Genomic DNA, 17,298 nt, shown 5'->3' on the forward strand with positions numbered 1-17,298 from the left:
CTGGTGTTCAAACCCAGGCACTCTGACTCCACAGGCCAGACTTCCAACTTCTGTGCCCTGAATCTCATACTAACTGCAAGTGAATTACCGAGGGATGACTGCCCACCCCTCTCATGCCCCCCAGCGGAGGTTTGAGAATTTGCATTTCTAACAAGTTCCCAGTTGATGCCGATGTGAGGACCACGTTGAGATCTCTGAACTTTATCCTATTTTAAGCAGCAGAGTGAGATAAACACAGCTGGCCTCCATCTTTCCATTATCAACTGGGAGAAGAAGGGCTTTTAAACTTACAGGACATTTTAAAGTACGCTTGGTCAATTTAACGTGTTTCTCTTGATCTTATACCTTTGTCTTACTGACAGAATTTTCTATTTGGAAAGCTGGCAGCTTTAATATAAGAAAATACTTTCACTTCACTTGCACTGATTGAAAAATACCCTTGGCTTATATAGTCTTTCAAGGTGTTCCACAGGCAAAGATAGCTGATAGGAAAGATTGTGAAGATTTGACCAAGTCATTGGGAACTCAGTGTAATAGAAATGGTTTTAACGGACCATTTTGACTCCACGGAGGAAAATTCAATTTGACTCTAGAGACAGCAAGGCTAAATAAGATGCCTCCTCAGGGATCTAGGAATGCCAGTGTAACAAATTCAGGGAATTAAATTTTTTAATTAAAAAATATTTAAGGTGTACAAAAATTTTAAAGAATACCGCAAATGCTGGTCCACCCATCCCCAATCTAAGGAACAGAATGTTTTCTATAGAGTTGAAGCCCCTCGTGAGCCCTGTGCTAAGAGTCCCTTCGTCCCTTACAGAGTTAAGGCAGATGTTGAACTTGAACTATGAGGGTGAGGTGGGGGGAGAGTTCGTCTTTGTTGCCAGGATGATTCTCCTGTGAGAAGGATTATTCAGTTTATAGTATATTATAATATAATCTATTTCCAGATTCTGAAGTCATCCTAAGAACACCTTCATTCATGAGATTTGTACTCAGGCTATTGATGAAGAATCCCAAGACAGCAACCTGAAAGTGAAATTTAGAGAAAAATACAAGTTTAATAGAGCAGTTCTTTTATTTCTTTAGTCATGTAAATATTTTATTGCCTCAGGAACTTGTAGCATTGTACAGTATTTCTTATCTGTTAAGAACGAGTACTGATTTTGGAGAAGCCCATAGTAAAGAACTTAAAAAAAAAAAAAAAAAAAAAGTGTTTTCCTGCCTTGCAGAAGGCAAGCTCAGTTCCAAAGAGAAAAGTAAAGAAGCTTCCATGAAATCTTATTATTAGACTCCCAGACTAGTAGTGAATTCTCAACACAGAATTTTTTGTAATGAGTATTGGGTGGCCTACTTAATATGCATTTTTTTAAAGCTAGGCTTTAACAAATGGGCTCACTTTTTGATGCACTACCTCAGACTTCAAGAAAGCTCTTTGGGTGGGTTTTTGTTTGTTTTGGCGGCGGGGGGGAGCTTAAGGAAAAAAATTGTATTTGTCAATCAGCAGAGTAAAAATTAGCTGAGTTCGGCTGTGCGTGTGGGGCATATCTGCCAAAAACTATGAACTAGCTAGGATAGTAATTGTGAAAAATGATTGTAAGCCACATGGTTCCTTCTCAGCCAACTGGATGGTGTTCAGTTCTCCAAGTCTGTGAGGCATTGCTGTTTCTGTGGTTGGCACACATTTTCCTAATGACTTATACTGTCATTTGACTCTAATAAAATCTGGTGGAGTTTGTGGCATTATTGTCCTGGCAGCTTGGAAATCATCCTTTTTACAACACCCCATTTAGCTGTTTTAATTGAAAATGCAACATGGTGTAAATCTGCAACCATGTGGCCCATCTTGATGCAGAAGGTCTTCTGAGAAAGGACAGACTCCAGCCAGGCTGCAAATGATTTAGTGGTAGGAATTGCTGGGGGTTGAGATGTGGTTTGGGTGAGCTAGTGTTTGCTTCCAGCTAGCTCTGTGTCTATGGAAAGGTATTTTAGCTCTCTCAATCTTAGCTCAACTGAAAACGTGAGGAATCTGGACTAGAGGCTTTCCTAAGTTCATTCCTGCTTGGACCTCCTCTTGTTCCACATGGAAAGTTGAACTGGATATTGAGCCATAGGGGTCCATGCCTTGATTTCCAGCTCAGACCCACCATGCCCTATGAGTTCCTCACTGCTGCTTTGTTTCCTTAGTACAGTAATCTCAGCATGTCCCCTGTCTTGGGGTTCCCAAGACCATCTCCCAGGTGTGGTGATTCACTAGGAGGAGTCACATGATTCAGCACAGAGTCATATGGCTTTGATATATTTCAGTGAAAGGATATAATGCAAAATCAGCAGAAAGAAAAGCCATGTGTGGGGCAAGGTCCAGAGGAAACCAGGCTTAAGTTTATTAGAGACTTCTCTGAATGAAGTCACATAGAAAGCACTTAATTCCTCCAGCAATGAATTGTGACAACATGTGTGAAATGTCTACCAGAGAACTTGTGAGTGGCTCAGGGTTTTTAAAGGGGGTTGTTCATGTAGGTACTTTGTATCTCCCATGTACCCAAATTCTCCACTCTGAGAAGGCATTCAGCACAAACCACATTGTTTGCATAACTGGTTTAGGCAAAGTGAGACATACTTATGAAACCAAGGATATTAAGAGAGCTAAATACATGATTGGCTGAGTTGGAATAATGCTCCTCCTTTATTAGAACTTCCTACTCACTGAATGAATAAATTAACAAAAAAAGAAAAAATACCCATAAGTGGTAATTCCAAGAAAAAGCAAACTTGAATCCCGAGTGTGGTCCATATTTGTTTTACAGCCTGGAAAAATCCCAACTGAATTCCTATGAGTTCCTATGAGGCAGATGTTTATTCATGTATTCATTCATTCATTTATTCATTCATTCATTTATTTAGTGGAGGTTTATTTTTTTCTTCCAGCACTTACAATGTTTTTGACACCAAGGATAAAAGAATAAATGGTGCTTTTTTTTTTTTTAGGGCCACACCCGCAGCATATGGAGGTTCCCAGGCTAGGAGTCCAATCTGAGCTGCAGCCATTGGCCACAACCACAGCCACAGCAATGCCAGATCCGAGTCGCATCTGTGACCTACACCACAACTCACAGCAATGCCAGATCCTCAACCCACTGAGCGAGGACAGGGCTCGGTCTTGCAGTCATGGTTCCTAGTTGGATTAGTGTCCGCTGTGCCACAACAGGAACTCCTAAATGGTGCTTTCCTTAATGAAGAGTAAGTTGAGCATTTTATGGGCAGAGGTTTGGGAAATTGTAATCAGTTTGTCTAATCAGTTGATGGTAGTTCATTGAAGGTACCAATAACAAAACCCTAATTGGAACTTACTGATTAACTCATGATGATTGGGTTGATTTCCTGTGATTTCATTAGCCCATGTGATGGCTGTGATAGAAGTCAGTATACTAGTGGTATTAAGTTAACCTGTAATTAACTAGTTAAAATATTTCTAGAAGAGGCCAGTAAAAAAAACAAAAAAAACAAAAAAAAAACCAAAAAACAAAAAAAAACAAAATCACTTCAGATAATAGTCTTTCTTGCCCAGTGCAAATTATTACAATCTTCTTCGTTAATTTCCTTGAGCAAATATATGGAATATAACATATTACATACTGGTGGTTTATATTCTCAACTTAAAAACATTAAAACTTTAAAAGAGTAAAAGTACACCTGTAGTCTTGCCCTTTGAGCCTGACACTAACCTGATGAAGGGTCAGTTGACAGAAACAAAGTTGTTATCAAAATTTTAGTCAGATTTTTCCTTAATTAGTAACTCATTTTCCGTTGTAGAGCAGATAGCATTGACCCTTGAGCTCACGTAATCTGTGGTTGTCTTAACATGTTGATTCAAGTATTTTAAATCAGTTTTTCTGAATTCATCATTTCTCATTTACTTTTCACCCAGTATTGGGGTTAGTTCTAGTGATCAAGGCACATTTTTTGCCTGATTTTAACACATTTCTTTGCCAGTAAGTAGGGTTCTCTTAGTAAGTACTCAATAAATGCTTATCAAGTGAGTGGAGGTTTGGTCATTTAGACTTCATCACTTTCCGAATTCCCAGGACCACATTTGCTCTTCCTAAAAGGTGAGAGTGCCTGCAAGTGTATTTATTATGTTGAGAATTCAAATTCTAAGTTCATCTGAGATGGAGGTCTCTGGAATGCTGTTTGTCCTTCATTTTGGCTGGCAGTGAACTTGGCCAGGAAATTAAAGGAATAAAAGAATTGAGTCTTAGCAATCCAGTGATGAGAAGACTCAGAAAGCAGAAAAACGCCTAAATAGCCTGGGGAGGGGAAAGTAATAATCATCTTCAAATAGAACACACATGCACTTCCATGTGATTTTTCCAGGTCCCATTTTTTTTTTTTAAAGGGGGAGTTCCCATTGTGGCACAGCAGAAAGGAAATCTGACTAATATCAGTGAGGATGTGGGTTCGATCCCTGACCCTGCTGTGTGGGTTACGGATCCAGCATTGCCATGAGCTGTGAGCTGTGGTATAGGTTGCAGATGTGGCTTGGATCCCACATGGCTGTGGCTGTGGCATAGGGCAGCTGGTACCTGCAGCTCCTATTCAAGCCCTAGCTGGGGAACTTCCATATGCTGCAGGTGCACCCTAAAAAGCAAAAAAAAAAAAAAAAGTGTCTTAAAAATCTGATGTTTGAATGTGTTACCTAGTGATAAAGAAACCATCCTTATCTTTCATTTAACTCAAAAAAATTCAGCAGGACTGAGCAGTAGTAGGTTAAACATGGCAAGTATATGCATTTTTTTTTATTATTATTCCTAGTCTGGTATAGCATATTTTATATGCTTGTTCACATTTTGCTTTCTTGCCTGTGCTCTGTAGCCCAGGCCCTTCTGCTTCACAGCCATGGACAATACACAAGCACCCAGAAATAAGTGCTTTGAATGTTTTTGAAATTAGTGCTTTGCATCAGGCGGTCTTTAAGAAGGTATTGGTGGTGGGGATAAACCTCAGGAACCACCAGTTTGGAATGGGACGGAAAAATGACTTAATGCAAGCCCTCAGTTCGTGCTTAATACCCACCTTGTATATTTTCAGTCACCAGAAATAGATTGTTTTCAGTCACCAGCCCTTTCTTTCCATAATGACCAACTTGTTTAAAAACACTTCCTGGTAGTTGATCAGAAATTCGTGTCTCTATCACTCCATGCGAACCTGATGGTCTATATTCCAGGTTGAGAATCATAACTGGTCCCTATTTAACCAGCTTTCATTGCAAATGTTACAGAAACTTTGTGGAAGTTTAAAGCAAAAGTAGAGAGAGAATAATAGAATGAACACCCCTGTTCCCATCACCAATCTCAATAGTTACCAACTCAAGGCCAGTGGTCACTCATTTATTGCCCCCTCATTCTGATTATCTTAAGGCAACTCACACATTTCATTTAATTTCATTTCATCCCTGAATATTATAGTATGTATCTCTTTAAGTTAAGGAACATTTTACATTTTAGTATGGATAAGCAATGAGGTCCTACTGTACAGCACAGGGAACTATATCCACTTTCTTGGGATAGAGCATGATGGAAGATAGTATGAGGAAAACAATACATATATATGTACATATATATGGATGGACTGGATTACTGTACAGCAGAAATGGATATGACACTCTAAATCAACCATACATTAATAAAAATGAAATTTTTTAAAAGATAGGAACATTTTTTAACAGAAAACTGTAATATAATTAGAACAGGTTAAATATGATAATTTCTTATTATCAAACAGCCAGTGAATTTTCAGATTCTCCCTATTGGAACGTGCTCTTTTCTTTGTAGCTTGAGTCAAGATCCAAATAAGTCTCATCCATTGGTTGACTGATATGCCTCTTTATTCTATAGATCATCTTTATTCTTTCCTTTGAAAATATTTCGTTGAAGAATCTAAGTTACTAAGAGCTTCCTGTGGTCTCGATTGTTTTGCTAACTGAATTCTCATGGGGACAGTTAGTACATTCTTTTTCCAGTATTATCAATAAACTGATAGATAGTAAAAGCTAAAGGCTTGACCCGATTCAAATCCGTTTTTTATTTTGAGGAATGTGTGACTGCTTACTATCTAGTCAGCATGGGTATTTCCATCGGGAGGTACAACATGGCTGTTTGTCACTCTGCAATCTTAGCAGCTACCATTGTGCAGATCCTTTAATTATTCTTTGGGATTTGCAAAATAGTAATCTCCTTCTGTAATTCCTTCTTCACTTATTGGGAGAAATACGTTAATAAAGAGAATCGTCAATTATTTGGTACAGTGAGGTATACTTTCCTACAGGTAGGGGGTTATTTACGAGGGGTTATATCCCTACCATTTGCCAAAAAGCACCAGTGAACTTTTTTTCATCACTTCATTGTAATTCATGGACCTAAATGTATTTCATGTATTATAGCTCATTGAAATTATAAATCTTATTCTTGCTTAAAATGCCCCATTTTTGGTTAGTGAGAAGCCATCCAATTTCCCTCTTAGGTCCTTTTGATATGACTTAAGTATTCTTTGACAAGCTGTTTCATACTCATCTTACATATTTCCTATTGCAGACATGGAACCAACCATTTCTCCATCTACCCCTAGTTCTCTTTTTTAAAAAAATTGATATTTAGAGGCCACAATATGAATACTATTGCATCATTCTTTAGGCCTTTTTAAAAAAAAATTAATTTTATTGGAGTATTGTTGATTTACAATATTGTATTCATTTCAGGTGTAGAGCAAAGTAAATCAGTCATACGTATAAATATATCCATTCTTTATGCCCATGTAGGTTATTACAAACTATTGAGTAGATTTTCCTTTTCTCATTAATCATCTATTTTATACAGTCACATGGTATGTGTTGTTCCCACCCTCTCAGTTTTTCCCTCCCTACCATGGTTTCACCTATGGTAACCATAAGATTGGTTTTGAAATCTGTGAGTTTGTTTCTGTTTCTTAAAGAAGTTCTTGTCTATTATTTTTAATGAGATTCCACACATAAGTGATATATTTGTTTTTCTCTGTCTGATTTCACTTAGTATGATAATCTCTAGGTCCATCCATGGTGGCATTGTTTCGTTCTTTTTTATGGCGGAATAACATTCCCTTTTCTTAGGTCTTTTTGTTGAATAGAGTTGGAAATAAGTATTTTTATGTATAAAATATACCCTGAGCTCAAACAGATATTTTCAATTTAAGATAAATTCTGCAGAGTTTATTCATCCTCATCAGTCTTACCTGTGTTTCTTTTCCCATGATGAAAATCCTTTTCTCAGTGATACCAACAGAATTCATCACTGGTTTTATCTTACTTATGTGACTTTTATCTTCCTATATGTGACAATATTTTCAACTAACAGTACTACCACTAGCACCGTGGTAACTGCAAACAATTAAAACTACATATGTGCTCTTTTTCGTGATGCCTCGGAGGCGGTCGGCTGCTTGAGGATGAAGTTGAACATCTCTTTCCTGGCCACTGGCTGCCAAAATCTCATTGAAGTGGACGATGAGCAAAAACTTTGTACATTTTATCAGAAACGCATGGCCACAGAAGTTGCTGCTGACACTCTGGGTGAAGAATGGAAGGGTTATGTGGTCCGAATCAGTGGTGGGAACGACAAACAAGGATTCCCCATGAAGCAGGGTGTCTTGACCCATGGCCGAGTCCACCTGCTACTGTGTAAAGGGCATTCCTGTTACAGACCAAGGGGACTGGAGAAAGAAAGCGCAAATCAGTTCGGGGTTGCATTGTGGATGCCAATCTAAGTGTTCTCAATTTGGTCATCGTAAAAAAAGGGGAGAAGGATATTCCTGGACTCACCGATACTATTGTGCCTCGCTGCCTGGGGTCTAAAAGAGCTAGCAGAATCCGCAAACTTTACAGTCTCTCTAAGGAAGATGATGTCCGTCAGTAGGTAGTGAGAAAGCCCCTAAACAAAGAAGGTAAGAAACGTAGGACCAAAGCACCCAAGATTCAGCGTCTTGTTACTCCACGTGTTCTGCAACACAAACGTTGCCGTATTGCTCTGAAGAAACAACGTACTAAGAAACTTAAGGAAGAGGCTGCAGAGTATGCTAAACTTTTGGCCAAGAGAATGAAGGAGGCCAAAGAAAAAAGTCAGGAACAGATTGCCAAGAAACAGAGGCTATCCTCTCTGAGAGCTTCTACCTCTAAGTCTGAGTCCAGTCATAAATGAGATGTTCTAAGAGAAATAAATAACATCAAATCTTCAAACAAACAAACAAACAAACAAAAAACCTGCTACATATGTTATCTGGTCACATTACTTGTTTGAAATTCCTCTGGAATATATCTCTTTCTACAGAAATTTAAAGTGCCTCTCATGTTGCTCCACAATCTTCTCAAGATAAACTGTCTCCCATTCTTTAAAAATGAAATCTGTATACAAAATGTTACATGGTTTTAAGTCTATTCTACTATCATAGTTTTTTTATCAGTATGTTTTAGTTTATTTCACATTCTTTGCTGTCCTCAGAAGGATAGAAAATATTACAGAGACATGTGTTCCAGCTTGTGCAGGTACAAATGGAGAGAAGCAGCACCATCTGTTCCAGCATCCTGATGCCTGGATATTAATATTCTATTTTGAAGGGATGAAACTAACTGCACTAGGTCTATGCACAATAGCATTTAATTATTTCCCTTAATGTGACTACTTTAGAAAAGAATGTGTTAAACTTGCCATTCTTTATTGGTTTGAAAGATGAGGCAAGGCAAGACCATCCAAGAAAATGAAAGATTCAAGAGATTCATAATGATCAAACCTGATTCACTCTGGACACGTAAAAGAAATGTGCAGTGAACAAATCATTTAAACTAGTTGTACACGCTAATGAGCATTGAATTAGTTCTGTCCTCCCAGGACTTAAGAACTAATAGTTACCGCAGACTGCTCAATAAAAGCATTAATTCCATGTGTAACAGGAGGGAAAATGAAGGAAAGCAACAGGAAATGCAATTCCCACAGAAAAAAGTAAATTGGTAATGATTTTATTTGTTCAACAACATGTATTGAGCTCTCCTGTCTATCAGGCATATTCAACCTGCTTGGGATACAAATGTGAAAAGATTGTGTTACAGGCAAACTGGGAAATAACTAACTTTCTGTAATATTTAACTGCATAGTTAGGCATTTTAACATTGAGTTAAAATCTTTAGTTTGGACCTCAAATTCGTAACATGGAAATTAAAGTGATATTGCAATTAAATGATGAAACATGACAGGATTTCTTTGCAGGCGTGTGATTTCCACACAATTATTACAGAAACTATTTCTCATGGAATGAGGCTTCTAAGGATTGTTCATAGGCATCTTCAGAATCACTGGGGTTGGGACATAGTGATTGGAACAGACTTAAAAAGGTTTCTTTATTTCAGGACTTCTCAGAATCTTTATTATCCCAGTTTGCTTTGTGAATTGAGGAGAGGGGAATGTGAATGTGAACGAATAGTTTGTCACATTTATTTGTACAAGGGAATACATTTTAAAATGAAATGTTGTTTCAATTGAGACTGACTTGTAAGTGAAAGAAAAGTAAGCCCAAATTGGGAGAAGGAAAACTAGTGTGGGGGGGTATTTATTGGCTCACCTTACCCCAGATGGGACATGCCTCCCTTATGTGACGCAAGAGGTACAATAGGAACCTAATTCTTCCTGCCACTGAGGATAGCTTTAGTGGTTGGTAACACTCTGAAACAAGCTTTCTTTCGTGATTAGAAGATAGCCACTAGTAGTTTCTAGTAGAAATCTTATGGAGAAAACAGGAGCCGCTACTTTGGTGTTAGAAAAATTCTTGGGGATCCACACATTCTTCTCTCCTCCTCACTTTGTTCCCTATTCTCTTTTTTTTTTTTTTTTCCCTGTCTTTTTTAGTGCCGCACTCAGGGCATATGGAGGTTCCCAGTCTCAGTCTAGGTTTCCAATCAGAGCTGCAGCCGCCAGCCTACACCACAGCCACAGCAACTCAGGATCCGAGCCTTGCCTTCGACCTACATCACAGCTCATAGCAATGCTGGATCCTTAACCCACTGAGTGAGGCCAGGGATTGAACCCACAACCTCATGGTTCCTAGTCGGATTGGTTAACCACTGAGCCACGAAGGGGACTTCCCTATTGTCTTCTTGTTTTCTGACTGCTGAGTGTCTGTCTTGTCAGATACCTTTGGGACAAAGCGATTTAGGGGATCATAAGTAGTGAATAAGAGGTAGCATGAGACTCAGAAATAGAGGTCAGTCACCCAGCCCAACAGAAATCTCAGGGCCTGGGAGAGCATCTTTGTTCCATGCAGTTTCCTTGGGCAGAGTGAATGAAGGTCGCTGTTGGAAAGCCCTCACCAGAGAGCCTTAAAGAAGAGACAGCTGCCTTGCCCCCTCAGTCAGAGCAACGCATGATATCTGAGGACACGGTGGTGGGTGGTCTGGAGGTGCTGGCTTGGCTTTCACTTGGATCCTGGTGTGGCTGTATGGCAGCTGTCTGTCCTTGTTTCTTTCTGTTCTGTTCACTTTTAGAGCTCCTTTCCCCATCTTTATATATTTAATTTTATTAGTTGAAATGTATTTTGGAATATGTAAAACATGTGTATCGAAGTGAGATACATGGAATACTAAAAAGACCTTTTTTTTTTTTTTTTTTTTTTTGTCTTTTTGCTACTTCTTTGGGCCGCTCCCCACGGCATATGGAGGTTCCCAGGCTAGGGGTCGAATCGGAGCTGTAGCCGCCGGCCTACACCAGAGCCACAGCAACGCAGGATCCGAGCCAAATCTTCGACCTACACCACAGCTCAGGGCAACGCCGGATCGTTAACCCACTGAGCAAGGGCAGGGACCGAACCCGCAACCTCATGGTTCCTAGTCGGATTCGTTAACCACTGCACCACGATGGGAACTCCTAAAAAGGCCATTTTCCTTCCGTTTTGCTTTTGTCACTTAGTCTACCCTGGAAATCCTTCCTTATTAGTTCATAGAGATCCTCTTTTTTTCACAGCTGTGTTATGGGAGAGTTACTGTAGTTGATTTGACCAGACATCAATGTGTTTTTTATTTTATTTTTGTAAAATATTTTGTTTTTACAGATAACTCCATAGTGAATAAGCTTGTACATGTTTTTTGTGTGTGTCATTGGAGTTGTAGTTTCAGGATGGCTCAGTCAAAAGGTAGAAACAAATGTAGGTTTAATGTTCAGTCTTGCCTAATCCCCACCAGCAGGGGCTAGAACAGTTTATATTCCCCTTAACCACGTTTGAGAGGACCTGCTCCCCTCACCTTGCCATGTTGTCAATGGCTGCATTTTGGGTAGTTTGATAGATGAGAAATGGCCTTTCTTTGTATTTCAGCTGATGTCAAAAACACAATGCCTGCTTTTGTATAATTTGCATTACCATAACCCTTTGTTCTTGGACATTCAACTTAACTCTGTTTTTGGAGTTAAGAGTCTGCTTTGTGAACCACTCTTAATTAATGCATTTTTCTATTAGTGGAGATTTTTAAGCCCATTTACATTTATAGATAGGACCAAAAAGCCTCAACTCTTGTCATGTTATTGACCTATTGTCATATTATGATATAAATGATTTGTATTGCGTAATTTTACTGTTTCATTATGTGGCCTGTTTTTACTCTTTTAAAATAATATCTTTTGGCTTCGGGGAAGGTTTATATTATTAATTTAGTGATTAAGACAAATGACTTTTAAACCTCCTCAGGTCCTTTTTTCTTTCTATATTTAGATTATCAACTTTAAACCATATCCTTTAATTCTTCCCTATCCAACTATTCATTAGCTTACTCTATTTTACCATTTCTATTTCTTTTCCCCTCCCATCTTCCATTCATTATTCCTACTTTGTCAGAACACCTAGCACATACTTAGTCTTCTTCCATCCTTGTTCCCACCTTTGCTTCTATTCTTAGAGCTACAGTTAATTATATTTTCATGCACACCATCAATTCTTTTGCAAGTTATATCTTGGTTGGATGAAGCACATCTGCTAGACTACCTAGGAGGGGCTTGCAAGTGCAGTATTTCTCGAGTCCTTAATTGTATAAATAATATAAGCTTAATACATGAAAGATACCTTGGTTTATTTTTCTTTCTTTGCAAGTGACTCTTTTTTTTTTTTTTTTTTTTTTAAGTCTAGAGACCCAGGGGATTTTGTGCTTGAAAAATTAGGTGTAGTTTTGGAATTCCCACCATGGTGCATCAGGTTAAAGATCGGCATTGCCACAGCTACAGCATAGGTTGCAGCTGTGACTTGGATTCCATCCCTGGCTCAGGGATTTAGGATTTACTTATAGCATGGGTACAGCCAAAAAAAAAAAGAGGAAAAAAAATTAAAAAAAATATTAGACACAGTTTTAAGCATATTGGACCTTCTTTGCCTGTTTTATTGCTTACTTGCTCTTGAATCCTTTTGACCACTACTTTAGTTTTGTTCTTTTCACATTATTTATGCCTTTCCTCTGTTCCTGGTTATATTTTCAGTTGAATCAATTCTCTCTCAAACACTTTGTAATTTAGTTTTTGCTTTTAACATAATTTCATCTTTGGTTTATTTCTAGGACTTAGTCAAGTCTAATTTCACATCTTCCTTTTTTCTATCCATATAATGTTCTAGAATTTAAAAATTTGAGATATATTTTCCTGTCTCAGATTCTTTTCTTTCCTTTTTTCTTCAGATTCTATTTTAGTGTATTTCCTTTAGGTTCGTGTGTTGTGTTCCACTGCAGATTTTCTTAAGCAGAATTTCTGTAAATGGAATATTTTGATTCACTTTATATTTTGTTCTTATAGAAATATTGAATGCATAGTTGTCTACTGGTTTCCATTTCACTTTGAAATGTTTTCTTTTCTTCGATCTTAAGTAACAGTTGTGTGTAGAAAGCTGACTGGTTAATAAGTTCCATTGTTCAACAATATGCTAATATTTTGGTACAGCATATTGTTTTGGTCACTGTTTTTGGAGGGAGTTGAAGGAGGGTGGTTTGTCTTCTTAACTCCTTTCCCATCCATTCCTCACAGAGCACCCCTTCCAAGTTCCCCCTGCTTCCCCAGAAATGGTGCTTTCTAAGATGGCCATCTCTGCTCCTTTGCACTGTGTGGTGGTTTTATCTGTGTTCTTTCACCACAGGAATTTTGCTCCTTTACTTTTGCTCAGTGTTCACCTGACTGACATCATTGCCAGAGCTAGTTCTATGGGATTAGCATGTTTTTCTCCTGTTAATGCGTATTTTGGAGGTTCATTATACTCTTTTTCAACCAGGTATGGTATAGGTATGTGTTGTCAATATTTTAGTATTTTCTCCTATTTGAGCTACATGTTTTTTTTCTTTTTTTTGAAGAGATTGAGATTTAGGTAGTTATCATTCTCCTATTGAAACTGGAATTAGATTCTTCAGAGCTTATTTTGGATACAAAGAAATATTTTCTTCTCTTTAATTCCTGTTATAGCAATATTAAATTTTCCCTAAAAAACAGATACAGTTGAGTAAACCAGGAGACAAATGATTATCATTCTACAAAGTTACCTTCTGTTAGACTGGTGGTTCTAAGGGTGGCCCCATTCAGTAAATGAAATGCAGAACATGCATTTAAATTTGAATGTCAGATAAGCAGTGAATAACAGTAGTAGAAGTATGTCAAGTAAACATTTACTGATATGGAGGGACTTATTTCTCTTGTAAAACCTTTTATGACTTCTTCCTTCCTTCCCATATATGATTCTGGTGAGGATTGTAGTAAGGAGAGCTGTGGCAGTTATCTTACAACCAAGAGGCACTTTCAGAGTGATAATTAAAAAACTTTTTTAAGTATACTCATTGGGCTTTCTTTTCTTTAACTGAAAACATTCCAAACGAACAGCGTCTTCCTTACTAGAAAGTCATTTTAGGATTTATAGATGAAACCCATTTTGCTTTGTTTGTTTTGCTTTTGTTTTTTAGGGTCGATGTCATATGGAAGTTTCCAGGCTAGAGGTCAAATCAGAGCTGCCCGGCCTACACCACAGCCTCAGCAACAGGGGATCCAAACCGCATCTGCGACCTGCACCACAGCTTAGGGCAACACCAGATCCCTGACCCACTGAGTGAGGTCAGAGATTTTGAGCTCACACCCTCATGGATACTAGTTGGATTCGTTTCTGCTGCACTACAACGGGAACTCCCAAACCCATGTTTTTAAAGGAAGCTTTATTTTTGGCTTGTTTGTTTTAGTTATAGTCTTTTGAATACAGTGATCTTTCCTTTTATAGTTCACTGTGCCCTTTTTAATGAATGTGTTCCTTTTTAATGAAAATAAGGTGTTGCAGAATGAAATAGAAAAGGCATAGTTTTTCTGCCATGGTGGATGCACAGCTGTTTGGATTTCTTCAACTCCATTTTAACATTTTTCAAGGACCACAGATGCTTGGAAAACTGTGTTCTAAAATATGTATAGAGTCCTGGTGAATATGTCTGTGGAAAGCTGCAACCTTAGTTTTGAATTTAATTGTGTTTAATTAGTGAATGGGAAAAAAAAAAAAAAAGTGCCTTGAGTTACAAGAGCAGTAGTCCAGTCTACCCTGAATATGCCAATATAAGAGTTACTATAAAGAAAGTTCAGGGAGTTCCCATCGTGGCTCAGTGGTTAACGAATCCAACTAGGAACCATGAGGTTGTGGGTTCAATCCCTGCCCCCGCTCAGTGGGTTAAGGATCTGGTGTTGCCATGGACTGTGGTATAGGTTGCAGATGCGGCTCGGATCTGGTGTTGCTGTGGCTCTGGTATAGGTCAGCAGCTACAGCTCTGATTGGACCCCTAGCCTGGGAACCTCCATGTGCTGCAGGAGCAGCTCTAGAAAAGGCAAAAAGACAAAAAAAAAAAAAAAAAAAAATCAGCATCCGTGGCCTATAAATGAAGATATGCCACTGTGTTTGTATAACTACTTTTTTGGAATTACAATTTTTCTCTAAATGAAGGAATTCTGTAGGATGCTATTAAAGCAAGTCACTTGGTTAGATTCTTTAAAGGATTCAACTTTTTTTATTAATAAAAAAACATTTGCAATTATACTTGCTAGGGTGGGTTACAGATGACTAGGTTTTCTTGCTCATTATACTTTAGGGTCTGGAGAGAATCACACAAGGTTAAAGAGGGAATCTTCTCTGTAGGTTCCTTGATGGAGTAGCTAAACAAATATATTATGGAATCCTTCATCTTTTCTGAAGCATCTACTACTTATCTCAGGCAAAGAAGCACCTACTGCTGTTATGGGCCTGTGCAAGCAAAATATTTCATTTTTCTTTCAAGCCACTTTGTAGAGTTTATACTCATTTACATTTTCAAGTGGACAGTGAAAGCAAAGATGTCAGGTAGAGGCAGACAATTATTTTTCCTTAGTCCAGAAGGAACAATGTTAAAGCAAGCTTTTTAGTAGCTATCTAAACTGATTAGAGGTGAGATTGTTTTTGCTTCACAGCATAAATAGATTTATTTTTCTGTAGATGTATCACAGTGATAGCATATATCACACTCTTTATCGCTATGGATTTTGTTTGTCTAAGAAAATGTTTTCATTTTAAGTTTTTATTTGAAATGTGAAAATATTTTTTGTTTTACTTTGTTTTCTAATTTTAAATGGCATTAAGTCTGGAATCTAAATTTTGCTCTAATTGGCTTTTCTAAGGCTGGGGTTTATTGTCTGATACCTACTAACATGTTTTTTCAACATGAAGTTTCTGTGTTCCTTGAATAGAAGTCAGCTCAATAGTAGTAAAATTGTAAAGAACTCAAGTTATAAATTTAATAACACATTTCCCTTTGTGTTATCCAAGGTCTCTTTTTTATTTCCTTCATAACTGTTACCTTAATCTTTAATTATATTTTGTCTCATTTGCCTATTTATTATTTATCTACTCCAAATTGTGAAGGCCAGACCATGTGTTTTCTTATTCCCTGGTGGAGGCTTAGCATCTAGAAAGCATTTAATCAGCACTAGAAAATTTAAAACAATCTAATAAAACATAAGTGAATGAAGGAAATGTTTTGACAGTTAACAGATGTAAAGAAATGTTAATGTAACTGCCATTCCTCTAGCTATTATGGAATAAGATTACACAGTAGCCATAGGTTCTTCAGCAGGACCTCAGCTGGCACAAGTTTGCATTAATAAATAAATCTTACACAGCAGGTTGAAAGTTCTTCAGCTCTTCATGTGAATGGAGAGCCGTCTCAAATTTCCATGTCGGTCAAGGCTTCAGATGCCTTCAGCCCCAGTGGACATCTGACTGCAACTGCATAAAGGCCCTGAGGGAGGACCATCCAGCTGAGCCATGCCAACTCGTAGAGCTATGAACCATAATAATGATTTTTTTTCACCCATTAAGTTTAGGGGTCATTAGTTCGTACTCTAAAAGAGGAAAGAAAAGTTGACAGTATAAGCCACATTTATTTATTTTGCTTTTTAGTGCCACCCCATCAGCATAAGGAAGTTCCCAGACTAGGGGTCGAATCAGAGCTACAGCTGTCAGCCTACACCACAGCTATAGCAATGCAGGATCTCAGCTGCATTGGCGACCTACACCACAGCTCATGGCAATGCCAGATCCTTAACCCACTGAGCGAGGCCAGAGATTGAACCTGCAACCTTACTGGTTCCTAGACAGATTTGTTAACGGCTGAGCCACGAAAGGAGCTCCAAACCACATTTATTGATGTGAAAGTTTTGTTGTTGTTGTTGTTGTTTTTTTTTTTGGTCTTTTTGCTATTTCTTTGGGCCGATTCTGCGGCATATGGAGGTTCCCAGGCTAGGAGTCTAATTGGAGCTGTGGCCACCGGCCTACGCCAGAGCCACAGCAATGCATGATCCGAGCCGTGTCTGCAACCTACACCACAGCTCATGGCAACGCCGGATCGTTAACCCACTGAGCAAGGGCAGGGACCGAACCCACAACCTCATGGTTGCTAGTCGGATTCGTTAACCACTGCACCACGACGGGAACTCCTGATATGAAAGTTTTTTTTTTTTCTTCTTTTTCTAAGCAGCCCATTTATTTTTTTGGTCCACTATAAATACCAGACCTAGTCTTTGATTATATTGAAAAGAAGACTAGGTTATACCTGATGAATTCATGTTACCAGGAAAAAGAAAAGATTTGTGGATGTTAGAAGGGGCTCCTGTGTTGACAGGAAAGCAGAAGTGAATTCAGATTTTGTCTACAACTAAATTATGGCCATGCGAGTTCTGACCACCTTGTCTCTTCTGATATGACCACTTAATT

The 17,298-nt window shown here is 38.3% G+C and overlaps 1 protein-coding gene and 1 pseudogene across 4 annotated transcripts in view; both read left to right on the top strand.

Moving 5' to 3' along the window:
• Window positions 1-17,298, top strand: part of PCSK5 (proprotein convertase subtilisin/kexin type 5) — a 454,731-nt gene that overhangs the window by 94,173 nt on the left and 343,260 nt on the right. The gene's annotated exons all lie outside the window — the stretch shown is intronic.
• On the top strand, window positions 7,457-8,354 carry LOC102157535 (small ribosomal subunit protein eS6 pseudogene; annotated as a pseudogene).

This window comes from Sus scrofa, chromosome 1, assembly GCF_054392235.1.
Source record: "Sus scrofa isolate SSC_HxYL_T2T_F1_AM1 chromosome 1, Sscrofa_HxYL_maternal_Yorkshire_Landrace_v2.0, whole genome shotgun sequence".
Taxonomy (NCBI): domain Eukaryota; kingdom Metazoa; phylum Chordata; class Mammalia; order Artiodactyla; family Suidae; genus Sus; species Sus scrofa.